Below are 15,893 nucleotides of genomic sequence, written 5' to 3' on the forward strand. Positions count from 1 at the left end.
CCCGTGGCGTCACGCGTCGTCCCCTGCGTCCCCGGACACTCGCCGCGGGGGAGGCGCGTTTCCAGCGTCTGGAGCAGAGGCGGCCACGGGGCGCGGAGGGCGGCTGTCCTGGCGGCAGTGGAGACGACGGCCGTCTGCTGGAAGCCTCTGGAGGGCGGGCAGCCGGTACGAACGCCGTCCGTCGCCCATCCTTGAAGACTTCGCAATCGGTGGGAAAACACGGCAGAGAAATTTTTTTCCACAATCAAAAGAGAATTACCACCTTTAAACAGTCATACTTTTTCCTGTTTTAATCTAAAAACCCTTAAAACGACAAGAGTTGAAAGTTACTACCCAGCCCAGAAACAAAAGAATCTTGTGCTCCTTAGAAACTGTGAGTTTTAGGTTTTTCCTCTTTCTTTTTGTTTGAACTCCTGTTCCCATTGGCTGTAAGTTCCTAAAAGGTTGACTTAGGAAAAGAATTATTGAAGAATGGAAAAACTCACTTAGTAATGAGCTCAAACTTTTTTTAGCGAAAGTGGAAAAGTGATTCTGAATTCTTTCCCAGAAATAGTGCTTGGTTTTCCTTTGTTTTAAATATGTATCCCAGTAAAGTATTAACATTTTCTTTAGGCAATTTCATTTCCTTTCAGTCCTTTTCTTAGTTGATTTAAGAAGCATCAAGAATTATCTCCTTTCTCTCACCAAAAACATGACCTGCAGTTGCTAATAATTGTTCGTTGTTTAGGAGTAGAAAACACTATTGATTTAATAAAACTATTTTGGAAGGTAATTCGGCAATATCAAAAATTGGAAGGCGCATGTACCCTTTATGCGAGCAATTCTGCTTTTAAGAATGTATACATATATTTGAATGACTGTGCAAGGACATGTATATCAGGCTATCAGTTGCGGCATTGTTGACAGTAGCAAATGACTGAAAACACATTAAATGCCAATAAATATGTTAAGTGGTTGACATTGTCAAGGAAAATAATCCATAATCAATCTATAAATGAAAATTTGGGTGAGTTTATTCTGAGCTTAAATCTGAGGATTATAACCCAGGGCCTTTCTTCCCAAAGGAAGAAAGGGCACCAAAGAAGTGGGGTGCACAGAGTGGTTATATACCCCCAGAGAGGATGTTTCACATAGGATTGAAATGTCCCTTTTACCGTAGTCGCGAGACTGCTCTGTCCGCACAGCGATTGATGGAAACAGCAGGTAGGTCTTCTGTCTCAGTGAACGCAGCAGGGTGGCAGTCTGTTGTCTCCAGCTGAGTGGTAACAGGTGAGCTGGGTGGTCAAAGGTGAGTGCAGCAATCAGTTCCTAGCCTAAGGAAAGATGCTTATCCCTAAGGAAATGCCAATGTGGGGGGAAGTTGCACCTTTATCTCGAGGGCCTTTGTTCTTGCCACAGGAAATGTCTAAGCAGATATGCAATGCGTGCTCAACAGCCACAGTCAGGCCCTTTTGGAAAAAACAAGGTCAGGCCGAATTAGGTTTATACCAAATGGCTTGCTCATATACTCCAATATATCCTATTGCTTGCCATTTTTATTTGTCAAACACAAGCTGGGAATGTAGTCTCGCTTTCTGGTTGGAAAGAGGAGAGTGGATTTTGGTGGACTGCCATCAGCCTCTGCAACACTCTGACTACCTTAGATTTTCTCTGTAACCTAGGTTGCTTTTCCCTTCCTCTCATACATCTGTATTCTATTTGACACTCATCCATACTCAATTTTAGCAAGTTTCTTTTTTTATGAAGATGTCATAGACTTATTGAAGCTGAAAGGAACCTTAGAAATATTCTCATACAATTTTCTCATTTTGTGGATGGGACAATGGTGAATTACAAGATAAATGATTTTCTAGTGTGGCATAGCTTATAAATGGTGGAGTTGGACTGACCCAAGCCAGTACAGTTTCCATCTGCCACTGAACTCCTGTGTAACCATGACTAAAAGGAAAGGGACACTATGTCTGTAATCATTGCAGATAATTGTTGCAAGATTAAAGACTTGTGCTTTTGAAATTAAACACTGTTTATCTATTAAACAAAAATTACTCCTGTTGAAGGGGATGGAATGATATAAATATACATTGCAATTAATTTTATATGAAATTCATAAAGTAAGTGAGCACAGGTAAGTATTTCAAATTCATGTATATTTGTAATACCAGGAGCTCTCTGACCCCTAAAATTTGCACCATAATCAAGAACTGCCAAACACTATGTGAGGCCATGCCTCCCTCTGGAAGGACCACGGTGCCCTCTGCAGCTTTAGCAGAAATGAATACAGTTTGGGGGAAAAAATAATGAGAACACCAACATGCAAGTATGTGCAATTAACATGCCTCAGAAATTCACTTTACCTTCTTGAATTGAATGAAGATATTTATGTAAAGATCATATTTTAAGCAAAGTATACTACAGCCTGTATAGCAGGTACCTATTTATATAAAAAGATATGCAATACAGAAAAAGATACATATAGGTCCATATCTACAGATTAATTTGAGGGTAACACTCTAGGAAATGGCACAGTTGCCTTTGGCGAGACAAACTGGCACTCAGGGATCAGATGTGGGAATATTTACTTTTCACTGTGCTTCTTGTACTACTTAAATTTTTTATCATATGCATGTATTAATCTTTCAGGCAAGAAAAAAGTTAATCAACAAAAATTTTAATTACCACTTAGAGCAATAGCTTGCATCCAAATTTCAAGCCTCCCTCTCCAGAAGTTCCATAACTGAAGTTCTTTAATCTGTTCAAAACAAGACAACAGGCCCAAAATGGAGTCACTTATACTAAGCCCCACGTCATCAAACCAAGACTTAACTTAATTACAGGTTCAGCTTTCCCAGAGAAGGAACTTTACACCAGTCAACCAGGAATCACCCCACCAGCACTAGTTAGGTAATCTGCCTGATAGGCCCCTTCCATCCTCTAAAGGAAAGTGACTTTTCAATAACTAATTTGCTTGCCTAGTATAACTTCCTTGTCCCCACTCCCTTCAGCCTATAAAGGTTTTTCATCTTGTACAGCCCCTCGGGGCTCCTTTCTATGTGCTACATTGGATGCTGCCCAATTCAAATTGATTTTTGCTCAAATAAACTCTTAAAATTTTTAAGTATCCCTAAGTTTGTCTTTTAACAGTTCTGTACCTGTTGACAGTCCTGGTGTTAAATGAGGGAACTGAGGGAGACCCTGAAGGTGCCTGCCCCCGAGAAATGAGCAACCAGGTGGGTGTGTGTGGAGCCCCTTGAGCTCACTGCTTTCTCGCTGCCTCTGGAGGTGGTTATTAAGTCCTTCTGGGATCCTAGCTCTGCAGCTCTTGCATTATGAGTTTTCAAACTTTATTTGAACATTTCTTTTTCCAGACTGGGTCTGGAAACTGACGGGAGTCAGATTGGGTCCGACTTACAAGCTGGGCGGTACAGGGGCGGGGGAGGGGGTGGCTGGCCCTGTTGTCCAGTGGTTGGGTTCACGCCTCCGCTTTGGCAGCCCAGGGTTTCTCGGTTCTGATCCTGGGCACGGCGGTGGCACTGCTGGTAGGGCCATGCTGAGGTGGCGTCCCACATGCCACAGCTGGAGGGACCTGCAGCTGAAGGTATACAAGTATGTACCGGGGGGCTTTGGGAAGAAAAAGGGAAAATAAAATCTAAAAAAAAAAAAAACCTGGGCTGGGTCTGGGTCTGGACTGGACGTGACTTAAGCTGGACTGGGTCCAGCGTGAGGCCTTGAGTGGATAAAATTTTCTTTCAAGGATGGGCAAGTAAGTTAACCTTGCCAAAGACAGTCTTGAATTATAGTGGCCATGGTGGAGAACTTTTAACCTAGCTAAGATTATCCATTTAGAAGATGCCCTGGTGAAAAAGGGGTCTCAGACAAGCACAAAACACGAAGAGGGAAAATTATTTTTCCTCCTCTACTGTGTCTGGTACCAGGATGAGGCCTGCTGGGACACCCCACTCGCTCCAGAGCCTGCAGACAGGATCCAGGAAAACTGGTAGAAGCTGCCAAAGGGTGAGAATTCTTACCAAAGTCACCCTCCAGATCTCTATCTGTGGTGCCTGGTTGAGAGAGGAAGGTAAAATTTCACATTATTCCTTCTATTCCAAACTCAGATTGGCAGGACAAAACATTTGTAAGAATTAGATCTTGACTGAAAGTATGAATCTGCTTTCAGGTACCCATTGGTTGTTGATCCTTTCCCTCCCAGGGATAACTATTGCCTTATTGTTTGTCTCCTTTAGTGGCCAGAGAAATTGGCCTGGCAATCATCGGGTTGTGGACCCCTACAATAAGGCAAGACAGAAATGTAGGTTGCACTCCATCTGCAGCTAGATATGGCTGGATAGAAATATGGGTTGCACCCCATCTGCAGCTAGATATGGCTGGACAGAAATGTGGGTTGCACCCCATCTGCAGCTGGACATGGCTGGACAGAAATGTGGGTTGCACTCCACTTGCAGCTGGGATTCTACCCACTGTTGCCAGCTCTCAGGGGAATTATTTCTTTCTTGCTTTGATTATCTTGGAGAGTGGCTCTGGATCCTGAGAAGGTAGTATCTTTTTTTCCTCTTTGAGGACACCTCTTGTGTCCATGGAGTTGTTCAGTACTGCCAGGAATATTTACTATTTGCCCTGGCTGAAATCTGACAAGATATTCAAAAGGATTTTTTTAAGTATCTCTATGGTCAAAAGTTGGCCCAATAAGAAGCTGATATTTAGAGCCTGATAGAAAACAATTTTTTTAGGCCTTCTCCCCTAAGCTAGAATGAAACTATATACCCAGAGGGAAAGAAGAACATTCTGAAATCTTTGTGGAAGAATTTACTAAAATATTCCAAAGACACACAGCTCTAACTCTAGAACATAGGGATCTTTTGTTTTCCATCTTAGTTGATGATCTTCTCCCTGATATAAAGAAGCAAACTGAGGATAATGTGCTTGGTAGATGGGGTCCCTCCTTGATATTAATCTGGTTGCAATCCCATTCTCTGAGAAATTAAAAACAACCATACTTGTCTTACAAATTGAGTCTTTACAAGAACAGAAATGTGGATCTAGAAACAATTCAAAGCCCATCTCTCTTTTTTACCAATCCAAAACTCCGATATTCATCTCAGAAGGCTTGCAGATATTCTAAAGGATCTGGGCTTCAGAAACAAAAGTCCTTCTAAGTGGAACTTGTATTCTTTCTCTGTGCCTTTTGAAATGTAAATATTCTACCTGGTCTTCTCTAGGAACCAAGGTCATTCATATCAGAAGAAAGAAAAAGAAAAGGCAATTTTGAAAACTAGGCTTATTGAAAATCTCTTCCACAAATAATAGTAAAAAGCTTTAGCCATCTGAGCAGTTAATTTACTCCCTCTGCCAGAAACACAACTTGGATGAAACTGATTTTTTTATAAACTAGTGAGTCTTGCATTACCATACCTGTCTCTCAGCTAAAATTTTAAAATAAAAGCTAGGAGATCTTTGTTTGATCTGTTTGCGTGTTTATGTTTGTCTATGTATGTATGTTATAAATCTGTATTTTTTTCTACCTCCAGATGGTATTAATGAGGGTTTTAGGCTGGTTAATTTTAAAACTGAAGATGAGAAGCAGGCTCCGAGGAGCAGGAGTGGAGTTTGCTTGCCCTTTGTTGGGAAACATTTACATTTGTAAGGGAAACCTCCATCTGTAAAGATGCCTCCTCTCTGTGTCAGGAAGAAGGCAGGATGGCCTTATCTCTGGGAACTCTTAATGGGGAAGGCAAGGACTTAAGTTGGTTACTGTTTGGCAACCTCATGTAACTGATTTAGGGTGGTGGCTTCTGGCCTTTACTGAATCCGATTTGATTCTTATCTAAAAGTTGTGGGACCACCCAATGGCCAGACCCCACCTGCACTGATAACATTTTAACTTTTTTACATGTTCTTTCCTTTGTCTTGTAAAGAGATGGCTCACATACCTATGCCTTAAATTTAGCCTTACTCTCCACCCATGTTTGTAGCAGAAGTGGCAGCAGCAGCTCCTCTTGCCCATGGGTCCTGTCCCCACACAGCAGCTCTGACTGCCCATGGATCCTGTCCCCATGCTATTCCACACTATTCTCTAAATAAAAGAACACTACTGCCAGACCTTGAGAATCCAAGAAATCTTTCTTTCGACTCCTCGGCTCACCAACCCCGCATCGGTATTGCCAAAATTAATTTGTAAAGAGCTCTATTTAGTTGGCTTAAAGGCAAACAAGAGTTTATATAAATCAAGTGTACTCTCAAAAATATAGAAACTAACCCAAATGTTTTTCAATTTCATGTGATCTAGAATAATCTTCAGTAAATAAAAGCTAGTTTAAGTTTTTTGGTTTAATTAAAACAGGCATTTCTTGAGAGTTATCAGCATTAAATATAAAACTTTTATTCTACCTAGGTTTAGCAAAAGTCAAATAAGCTCATGTGCTCTCTGTTACAGAATTTGTCAGCAAGAAAGATAACTTAAGATGATGATTAGCTGTGTAATATCTTGTGAAGTTTTAATGACTAATCTAAGCATAATTTTTAGGAAGCAAATGAATTAAATAAATGTAATAAGATAAAAGTTTATAAGTGAACTTTTCAACAATAATTATTCTTTATAGTATATCTATTTAAAAATAGTTTCCAAAATCTTTTTTGGTAACTTGAAACCTTAAAGTTATACTGAAATATGTTAAATAATGGGTATTAATTGAACGTCTAGATCATTTCCAAATGAAATAAAATACTGAAACATTAATTACTGAACATAGGTTTATCCACTTTTGGCTTCCTTTTACAAAGTAACTAAAGATATTGTGGTCTATTAGCAAGGAATGTGTCACAATGTTTTGTGCCACATTGAAAAATTCATTGTGAGGAAGATAAACTTCCAGAAATTATGAAATGTGTTTACAAATTTGCCGACTCACAGAATGCTTGTGTAATAGTCCACAATTGCTTACTTCTAAGTTATCACTAGGAATAAAGGATTCTAAGGGCCAAGAATTCTAATAAATACATTTAATTAAAACTATTTAGAAATAACAAGAGTGGAAGAAAACAATGCATATGAAAAGTAGGTAAGGAAAGCAAAATGACTGATTGTTCCAGAACGAGAAAGAGGAAACAGCATAGGATAAAATCTGAATGGATATCAAAAGCTATAGGTTTGTAGAAAAAGGAATCTTGGGAAAGAAATTTTATGTGTTCGGCATGGATTTATTTAAGTTTTTTAACAATGAATTTTAATATCAAAAGTGCACTGGTGCAAAACTAGAATTTGGTTTCACTCTGTTAAGAGAACAAAGTTTTCTTAGACTATGGTCTGCCCTTGATAAGAGGTTGTGAAAGTTTTTGTTTTTTGGGTTTTTTTTGTTTGTTTGTTTTACCTTTTGGTTAAATCTAACTGGAAATCTTGAAAGCAAAGATTTTGTGTCTTACCAAAATGATTTACTGTGCTTCACATTGTCTTTATTAGGTTTTTGATTACTTAAGAAAACCCAATCTTCTCAATATTAAAAAAGCTAAGTTTTGTTTACAACTATGTAACCTTCTGTATTAGACTTTAAATTTTTCTATTGTCACTTTGGTGAAATGGATAATGAAGTGTTATTTCATAATGGTTTGTGATCCCAAGTCAATGGTTCAAACTTTTAGATGCTTTGACAACTTCCCCAAATCAGACTCTAAGTGGAATCTTTTTGAATGCAACATAACTTTGAAATTTCTCAGATGGCCCCTGGAAAAATCTCAAAAGATTTGTCTTTCACTTTGTAAAAGAGAGATATTAAACTAATAGGCTTATTTGGTATGTTAAATTACAGCAGAAGAGGGGCTGGCCCCATGGCCGAGTGGTTAAGTTCGCGCACTCTGCTGCAGGCAGCCCAGTGTTTCGTTGGTTCGAATCCTGGGCGCGGACATGGCACTGCTCATCAGACCACGCTGAGGCAGTGTCCCACATGCCACAACTAGAAGAACCCACAACGAAGAATATACAACTATGTACCGGGGGGCTTTGGGGAGAAAAAGGAAATAATAAAATCTTTAAAAAAAAAAAATTACAGCAGAAGCATTGTCAAATAACAGATGATAAACACTCTTAGATTATATTCGTATGACACATGTTATTAATATGTGTTCTAGAAGCCATATGAAATTCCTAAAAATCTGATATGTCCTGGTATAATGTTATCAGTTGTAATTCCACTAATTGTCTTAAAATGTCGTAGGTCACAGACATAACAAAATTTCCTTGTCAATTCCATTATAATGAACTCTGATCAGATCTTTAACCATGGGGATTTTTAAGTCTTTTGTCATTTCCAAACAGATATTATTTTACTCTAATGCTTTTGCAAAAGGAAGATTCATGGAAAGGACCCTACCAAGTACTCTTGGACCATGACTCTGCTGCCAAATTACAAAGTGTCAAAACTTGGGTGCACATTTCACAACCGAAGAAAGCTCCACCTGACATCTGGTCCTGTGCAAATGCTGGAGACATCGAAATCAAACTAAGTAGGAAGAGCAGTGGCCAACATCGAGGTAGATGCTTCCTCCCAAGATGTCAGATCGAGAACGTCTCTTTCCAGTCCTCCTCCCCTCTCTGACCTTCCTTTTCCTAATTTTTACACCATGAATGTCTTTATTTTTGTTGTTGCGGTTGTTCACATTTTGTCTTGCTCTGGCCTGGAAAAATAATATCATTGTTCACACATCTCAGGCCACTGCAGAGGAGGGTACTCCCACCTCAACATGGCTGTTGGATTTGCCACAGTGGTGTTGACCCTGCCCTCACAAACTTCTCCCTGATTTCCAATGCCTCCATTTCTCGGGACAATCTGACTCCTTTCTCTATCATGCCAGACTCTCCAAACCTGGGGGTCCATTTCCCCGCTTCTGGTTAACAGCTCCAAACCCAGGGGACCTTGCTTCTAGGCTCTGTACAAAGAAAGGGACACAAGATAAAGGCAACCAGAATAAAACCACCCATGCAGTCTACAGTCCCTTAAGTTTTACTCACCTCCATGGCTGTCAACTTTCCAGTCCTGAGCCACAGACAAAAATTGGAATTGCCAGGAGGCATCCATGATTTAAAAAGTTCACTTCCTTCAGCAGATCTCTACTCCCCTGGCTAGGAGTAAGTGCAAATGAGGCTATGTTCAGGAAGCTCTCCTTAACTCTTGAAGATATTGCAATCCAGTCTAAATTAGATGATGCTTGATTCAAATCAATTTTTGCACAAATAAACTAAAAAATGTTAATGTGCCTCAGTTTATCTTTTAACAAATATCTTTGCCTTCCCTGACCACTCAATTTAAATTAAAGTATAGCTTCCTGAACTCTGTATTATCTCATTAGATACAGCATAGTATCTTCACAATTTAGCTATGAAAAATTTGTCTATATTAGCCCACAGCTGATTAACCAAAACAAAACAAACGACACAGAAACAAACTCTTAGAAGCAGACAACAGATTAGTGATTATCAGAGGGGAAGGATGTGGGGGCAAAATGGGCAAAGGGGGTCAATTATATGGTGATGAATGGAAACTACACTTTTGGTGGTGAGCACGCTGTAGTATATACAGATGTGAAATTATTATGTTGTACACCTGAAACCTATACAATGTTATAAACCAATGTTATCGCAATAAAAAAGAATAAAAGTGGTGAGAGTGGGCATCCTTGTCTTGTTCCTTTTCTTAAAAGGATATCTTTCAGTTTTCACCATTGGGTATGATGTTAGCTGTGGGTTTGTCATATATGGTCTTTATTATGTTGAGGTACTTCCTTCTGTACCCATTTTATTCAGAATTTTTTTTATCATAAATGGATGCTGAATCTTGTCAAATGTTTTCTCTGCATCTGTTGAGATGATCAAGGACTTTTATCCCTTAATTTATTAATGTGGTCTTTCATGTTGATTGATCTGCAGATTTTGAACCATCCCTGCATTCCTGGAATAAATCCCACTTGATTGAGCTGTATGATCCTTTTAATGTATTGTTGTATTCAGTTTGCTAATATTTTGGTAAGAATTTTTGCATGTATGTTCATCAGAGATACTGGCCTGTAATATTCTTTTTTGGTGGTGTCCCTGTCTGGTTTTGGTTTCAGGGTAATGTTGGCCTTTAAAATGAGTTAGGAAGCATTCCCTCCTCCTCAATTTTTTGGAAGAGTTTGAGAAGGATAAGCATTAAATCTTCCATGAATGTTTGGTAGAATTTACCAGTGAAGCCATCTGGTCCTGGACTTTTATTTTTTGTGAAGTTTTTCATTACCGTTTCAGTTTCCTTACTGGTGTTCTGTTTATTCAGATTTTCTATTTTTTTCATAGTTCAGTCACAGAAGGTTGTATGGTCTAAGAATTTATCCATTTCTTCTAGATTTTCTAATTTGTTGGTGTATAGCCGTTTGTAGTAGTCTCTTATGATCACTTCTATTTCTGTGGTATCAGTTACGGCTTCTCTTATTTCTGTTTTTATGTATTTGAGTCTTCTTTTCTTCTTAGTGAGTCTAGCTAAAAGTTTGTCAGTTTAGTTTATATTTTCAGAGAACCAACTCTTAATTTCACTGATTTTTTTAGTCTCTATTTCGTTTATTTCCCCTGTGATTGTTATTATTTCCTTCCTTCTGCTGATTTTGGACTTGACTTGTTCTTCTTTTTCTACTTCCTTTAGGTGTAAGGTTAGACTGTTTATTTGAGATTTTTCTTGTTTCTTGAGGTAGGTCCCTTTTTGCTGTAACCTACCCTCTTAGTACTGCTTTTGCTGCATCCCATAAATTTGGTATGTCTTATTTTCATTTTCACTTGTCTCTCTGTATTTTTTTATTTCTCCTTTGATTTCATCATTGACCTAATAGTTGTTCAGTAGGATGTTTGGTCTCCACATTTTTGTGATTTTTTTCAGTTTTCTTCTTGTAGTTGATTTCTAGTTTCATACTGTTGTGGTCAGAAAAACTGTGGCTTGGTATTATTTCAATCTTTTAAAATTTATTGAGACTTGTTTTGTCTCCCAACATATGTTTTATCCTTGAGAATTTTCCATGTGCACTTGAGAAGGATGCATATTCTGTTCCTTTTGGATGCAATGTTCTGTATATATTTATTAAGTCTATCTGGTCCAATGTGTCATTTAAGGCCAATGTTTCCTTGTTGACTCGCTACCTGGATGACCTATCCATTGATGCTAGTGGGGTATTAAAGAACCCTACTATTATATTGCTTTCAATTTCTCCCTTTAGTTCTGTCAATAGTTGTTTTATATATTTTGGTGCTCTCCCATTGAGTGCATAAATATTAATTAACGTTATATCTTCTTGAAGGAGTCTCCTTTATCACTATGTAATGTCCATCTTTGTCTCTTGTTACCTTTTTTAGCTTCAAGTCTATTTTGTCTGAAATAAGTATGGCTACACCTGCTTTCTTTTGGTTGCAATTTGCCTGGAGTATCTTCTTCCATTCCTTCATTTTGAGTTTATGCTTGTCTTTAGAGCTGAGATGGGTCTCCTGGAGGCAGCATATTGTTGGGTCTTGTTTTTTAATCCATCTAGCCACTCTTTGCCTTTTGATTGTGAATTCAATCTATTTACATTTAGGGTGATTATTGTTATATGAGGACTTACTACTGCTATTTTATCTTTTGTGTTCTGGTTGTTCTATATTTCCATTGTTTCTTTTCCCTTATGTTTCTGCTTGCCATTTTAGTTTGGTGGTTTTTTTGTGATGTGTTTCTCAGTTTCTCCTTTTGTTTGTATTTGTGTTTCTGCTCTAGATTTTTGTTTTGTGGTTACCATGAGGTTGTATACAATGTCTCAGAGATAAAATAGTCTTTTATCTGTTGATAACATCATATCTTGATTTGCCTATACAGGTTTTCCTCCTCCCCTTTTATGTTTTTGTTGTCTCAAATTATCTCTTTTTATGTTGTGAGTTCATTACCATATTGAAGTAGCTTTAGTTATTTTTAATGGTTTTTTCTCCTTTAACTTTTATGCTACATTAAGTGTTTAACACCCTATTCTGTAATAGCTTTGAAATTACCTGGTTCTCTCTATTTATCACCTTACTCAAAGTTTTACCTTTGCCTTTTCATTTCTGGTAGTAAAGCTCCTTTCAACAGTTCTTGTAAGGCAGGTCTAGTGGTGGTGAACTCTTTCAGCTTTCATTTGTCTGGGAAAGTCTTTATTTCTTCTTTATACCTGAAGGATAATTTTTCTGGATAGAGTATTCTTAGCTGACAGTTTTTATCTTTCAATATTTTGAATATATTGTTCCACTCTTTCTTGGCCTGTAGAGTTTCTGCTGAGAAATCTGATAGCCTAATGGGGGTTCCTCTGTAGGTTACTGTCTTTTCCTTGGCTGTCTTTAAAATTCTTTCTTTGTCCCTGTCTTTTGATAGTTTTAATATAACATGTCTTGGAGACAGTCCTTTTGTGTTGAGATATTTAAGTGTTCTATTAGCTTCACATACTTATATATCCAGTTCTTTCCCTAGGTTTGGGAAGTTCTCAGCTATTACTTCTTTTTTTTTTTCAAAGGTTTTACTTTTTTTCCTTTTTCTCTCCAAAGCCACGTGGTACACAGTTGTGTATTTCTAGTTGTAGGTCCTTCCAGCTGTGGCATGTGGGATGTCGCCCCAGCGTGGCCCAATGTGTGGCACAATGTCCGTGCCCAGGATCCGAACCAGCAAAACCCCAGGTTGCTGAAGCAGAGTGCGTGAACACAACCACTCAGCCATGGGGCTGGCCCTTCAGCTATTATTTCTTTAAGTAGGCTTTCTGCTCCCTTCTCCCTCTCTTCTCCTTCTGGGATACCCCTTATCCTTATGTTGCTTTTTCTAATAGAGTTGGATATTTCTCATAGAATTTCTTCACTTTTAAAAAATCTTAGTTCTCTCTCCTCTTCTACCTGCATCATTTCTAAGTTCTATTTTCAACGTCTCTAATTTTCCCTTCCACATGGTCTGCTCTATTTCCAGTGTTGTCTACTGTCTTTTTCATCTCATTTTTTGAGTTCTTCCACTCCAGAATTTCTGCTTGGTTCTTTTTTAGAATTTCAATCTCTTTGATGAAGTACTCCTTCTGTTTATTAATTTTATTTCTGAGTTCATTGAACTGTCTTTCTGAGTTTTCTTCTAGTTCACTGAGTTTCTTTATGACAGCTATTCAGAATTCTCTGTTGGTTAAATTACAATCTTCCATAACTTCAAGTTTGCTTTCTGGAGAATTGTCATTTTCTTTTTGTAATAACATGTCACCATAATTTTTCATGGTGCTTGAGGAGTTTTTCCTCTGCTGGTGCATTTGTAATAGTGAGTATCTTGCTTATTCAGGTAATGCTTTGTTCACTTTGATTCTGAGCTGCTTCTGGTTGTATTTGAGAACCGGTACTTTCACCCTCCACTGCCTCTGTTAGCAGTGTCCTTGGTGCCCTTGTTGTGCTGCTTGTGCCTCCGATGTTGCTGGTGGCTTGCTGCTGCTGGTGTCTTAGCAGTAGCAGGCATCACCACCAAGGTCCAGGCTGGCGTGTCCCTCTGCTGCTTCCAGTGTTACCTGGTTTGTGGGTTCTCCCCTGCAATGGGGGCAGGGAGAGAATGAGGCAGGAGCTGGGGACATGGGCACTTCTGCCACATCTGAAGTTGTTGGGTCCAGAGGTGCTACTGCCACAGGTGAGGGGCCAGGGTTCAGGCACTGCTCTAGCTGGAGGGGACTGGAGTCACAGGCTCCACTGCCATTTCTACCTGGCTCTTTGCAGATTCATGTGCCACTGTGACTAGGGGGGCTGGAGTCACTTGTGCTGCCTCTACTGCTGTTCCTGGGTTTTCTAGGGGTGCTGGCACCACCACTACTGGGGGTTCTGGGTTTGCAGGCATCATCGCCACTTCAAGTGGGCTGGGGTCACAGGTGCCACCACCAAGGGTAGGTCTATTTTCTAACTCAGTCCTCCTCTCCAAAGGAAACTATGTGTATTCTATGTATCTTTCCAGAAATTACATCAATACAAATTTATTGAGTGATTGAATAAGCAAAATTTTTAATTGAATGTTTACCATACCCCAAGAGTCTTTCTAAGTGCATGGAATAAGGAGTAAACAAAAACTATGTCTTTAACCTCATACAGGTGACACTCTAGTGGGAGGAGACAGATAATATATACACAAATAAATACATAGATATTATGTCTGAAAGTTATAATTTTTAAAAGAAAAAGAAGAGTAAAAAAACAGAAGTGGCAGACAAGAGAGTTGCTATTTTGTACTGAGTTCTGAGAAGGTGACATCTGAGTAGATACCAGAATTAAATGGAAGAAAAAAATTATGGCTATCTCAGGTAAGGGCCTAACAGGCAGAGAATAGCCAGTGCAAATCCTTTAATTAAGAGGGAGCCTGTCGGGCCAGCCCTGATGGCCTAGTGGTTAAAGTTCAGCATGCTCCACTTCAGCAGCCTGGGTTCGGTTCCTAGGTGTGGAACCACACCAGTCATCTGTCAGTGGCCATGTTTGGCGGTGGCTCATATAAAAAAAGAGGAAGATTGGCAACAGATGTTAGTTCAGGGTGAATCTTCCTCAGCAAAAAGAGAAGGAGACTGACTAGTATTCAAGAAAGTGCCAAGAGACCTGATGTGGCTGGAGTGGAGAGAACAAAAGGGAGAGTGGAGGTAAGGCCAGGGGGTAACAAGAGGCAGGGTTATGGTGAGGCTCGGGCGACAGTGAGACTGTGGGTTTATTCTGAGAAAAATTGGGATGGGTGGTCCTGGGCATCTTGAGAGAGGATTAACATGACCTAACTTTCATTGTTAAAGGATCATTCAAACTGGTGTGGTGAGAATAGACTGGCAGTGGGGGTGGGCAAAGATGGAAACATGGAGGTGAGTTCAGAGAGAGATGATGCTGTTTGAGATCAGATGGATAGCAGAAGTTGTGATAACTGGTCATATTCTGGAATATTCTCAAGGTAGCCACAACAGAATTCTCAGGTGCTTTGAAGGTGAACTTGGAGAGAAAGAAGTTAAGCAACAGGACTCCATCGTTTGTGGCCTGGGTAACCAGAAGGTTGGACTTGCCATCAATTAAGATGTAGAGAACTGTGGATTGAGCAGGGGAAAACTGTGGATTTGAGGGGAAGATCATGAATTTAGTATCAGACATTTTTAGTTCGCAGTATCTATTAGGTATCCAAGAAGGGAGAAATTAAGACCTGTTTGCTGATGTGACTGGTTTAATTGAACAGGGGAAATGATGATGCAAGAGAGAGAAGAGTATGCAGGAAGGGGTAGGATCCAGTGCACCGGTGGGGAGACTGTCAGAGTGGAAGACGGCTGTTCAACTTATTGCAAGCTAGAAGATGAGGGAAATGGGCACAGACAAGTGGGTGGGTAGACAGGCTGACAGGAGTCAGTGCAAAGTTTCTTCTGGCTGCTTCTACTTTCATAGTGAAATAGAAAGGAAAATCTTGTTGGAAGGAATTAGTGAATCCATTTTCACTCCCTTGCTTAAAATCTTCCATAGGCTTCCCTTCACCAATAGAATAACATACAAACATTTCATCATGGCCCACAAGGCCCCACAGGACCTGGCGCCATCTACCTCTCTCCACTGCCCAAAATGTTCCAGCTATGGGGGCCTTCTTCCTTCAGTGCCTCAGACACATGGCAAACTTACAAGCTTGGGTTCTTTGACTTACTTGTCCCTCTGTCTGGTAAGCCCTCTCTCCCACCTGCTAAGTTTGGCTAATTCTTATCATATAGGTCTCACCTCAAAGGTCCCCTCCCTCAGCCTTTCTTGAATACCCCATCTAAAGTGGCCTCTCTTCTCATCATGTTATTTTACTTACATGTTTATTCTGTATTGTCTGCTTCTTCCCACAAGAATGTGTTTCATAAGAAACTATCACCCT

The 15,893-nt window shown here is 39.6% G+C and overlaps 1 long non-coding RNA gene across 2 annotated transcripts; it reads left to right on the forward strand.

The window, feature by feature from the left end:
* The first annotated feature begins 156 nt into the window (after window positions 1-156).
* LOC139044102 (uncharacterized) lies at window positions 157-9,916 on the forward strand. 2 transcript variants are annotated; one of them, XR_011501148.1, is made up of 4 exons: window positions 157-373; window positions 3,160-3,227; window positions 3,933-4,075; window positions 7,818-9,916. It is a non-coding gene; the product is annotated as an uncharacterized lncRNA (long non-coding RNA). The 2 variants fall into 2 exon arrangements; XR_011501147.1 differs by having other exon boundaries at window positions 3,142-3,227; window positions 7,818-9,915.
* Window positions 9,917-15,893: the final 5,977 nt, after the last annotated feature.

This window comes from Equus asinus, unplaced genomic scaffold (assembly GCF_041296235.1).
Source record: "Equus asinus isolate D_3611 breed Donkey unplaced genomic scaffold, EquAss-T2T_v2 contig_590, whole genome shotgun sequence".
NCBI lineage: Eukaryota > Metazoa > Chordata > Mammalia > Perissodactyla > Equidae > Equus > Equus asinus.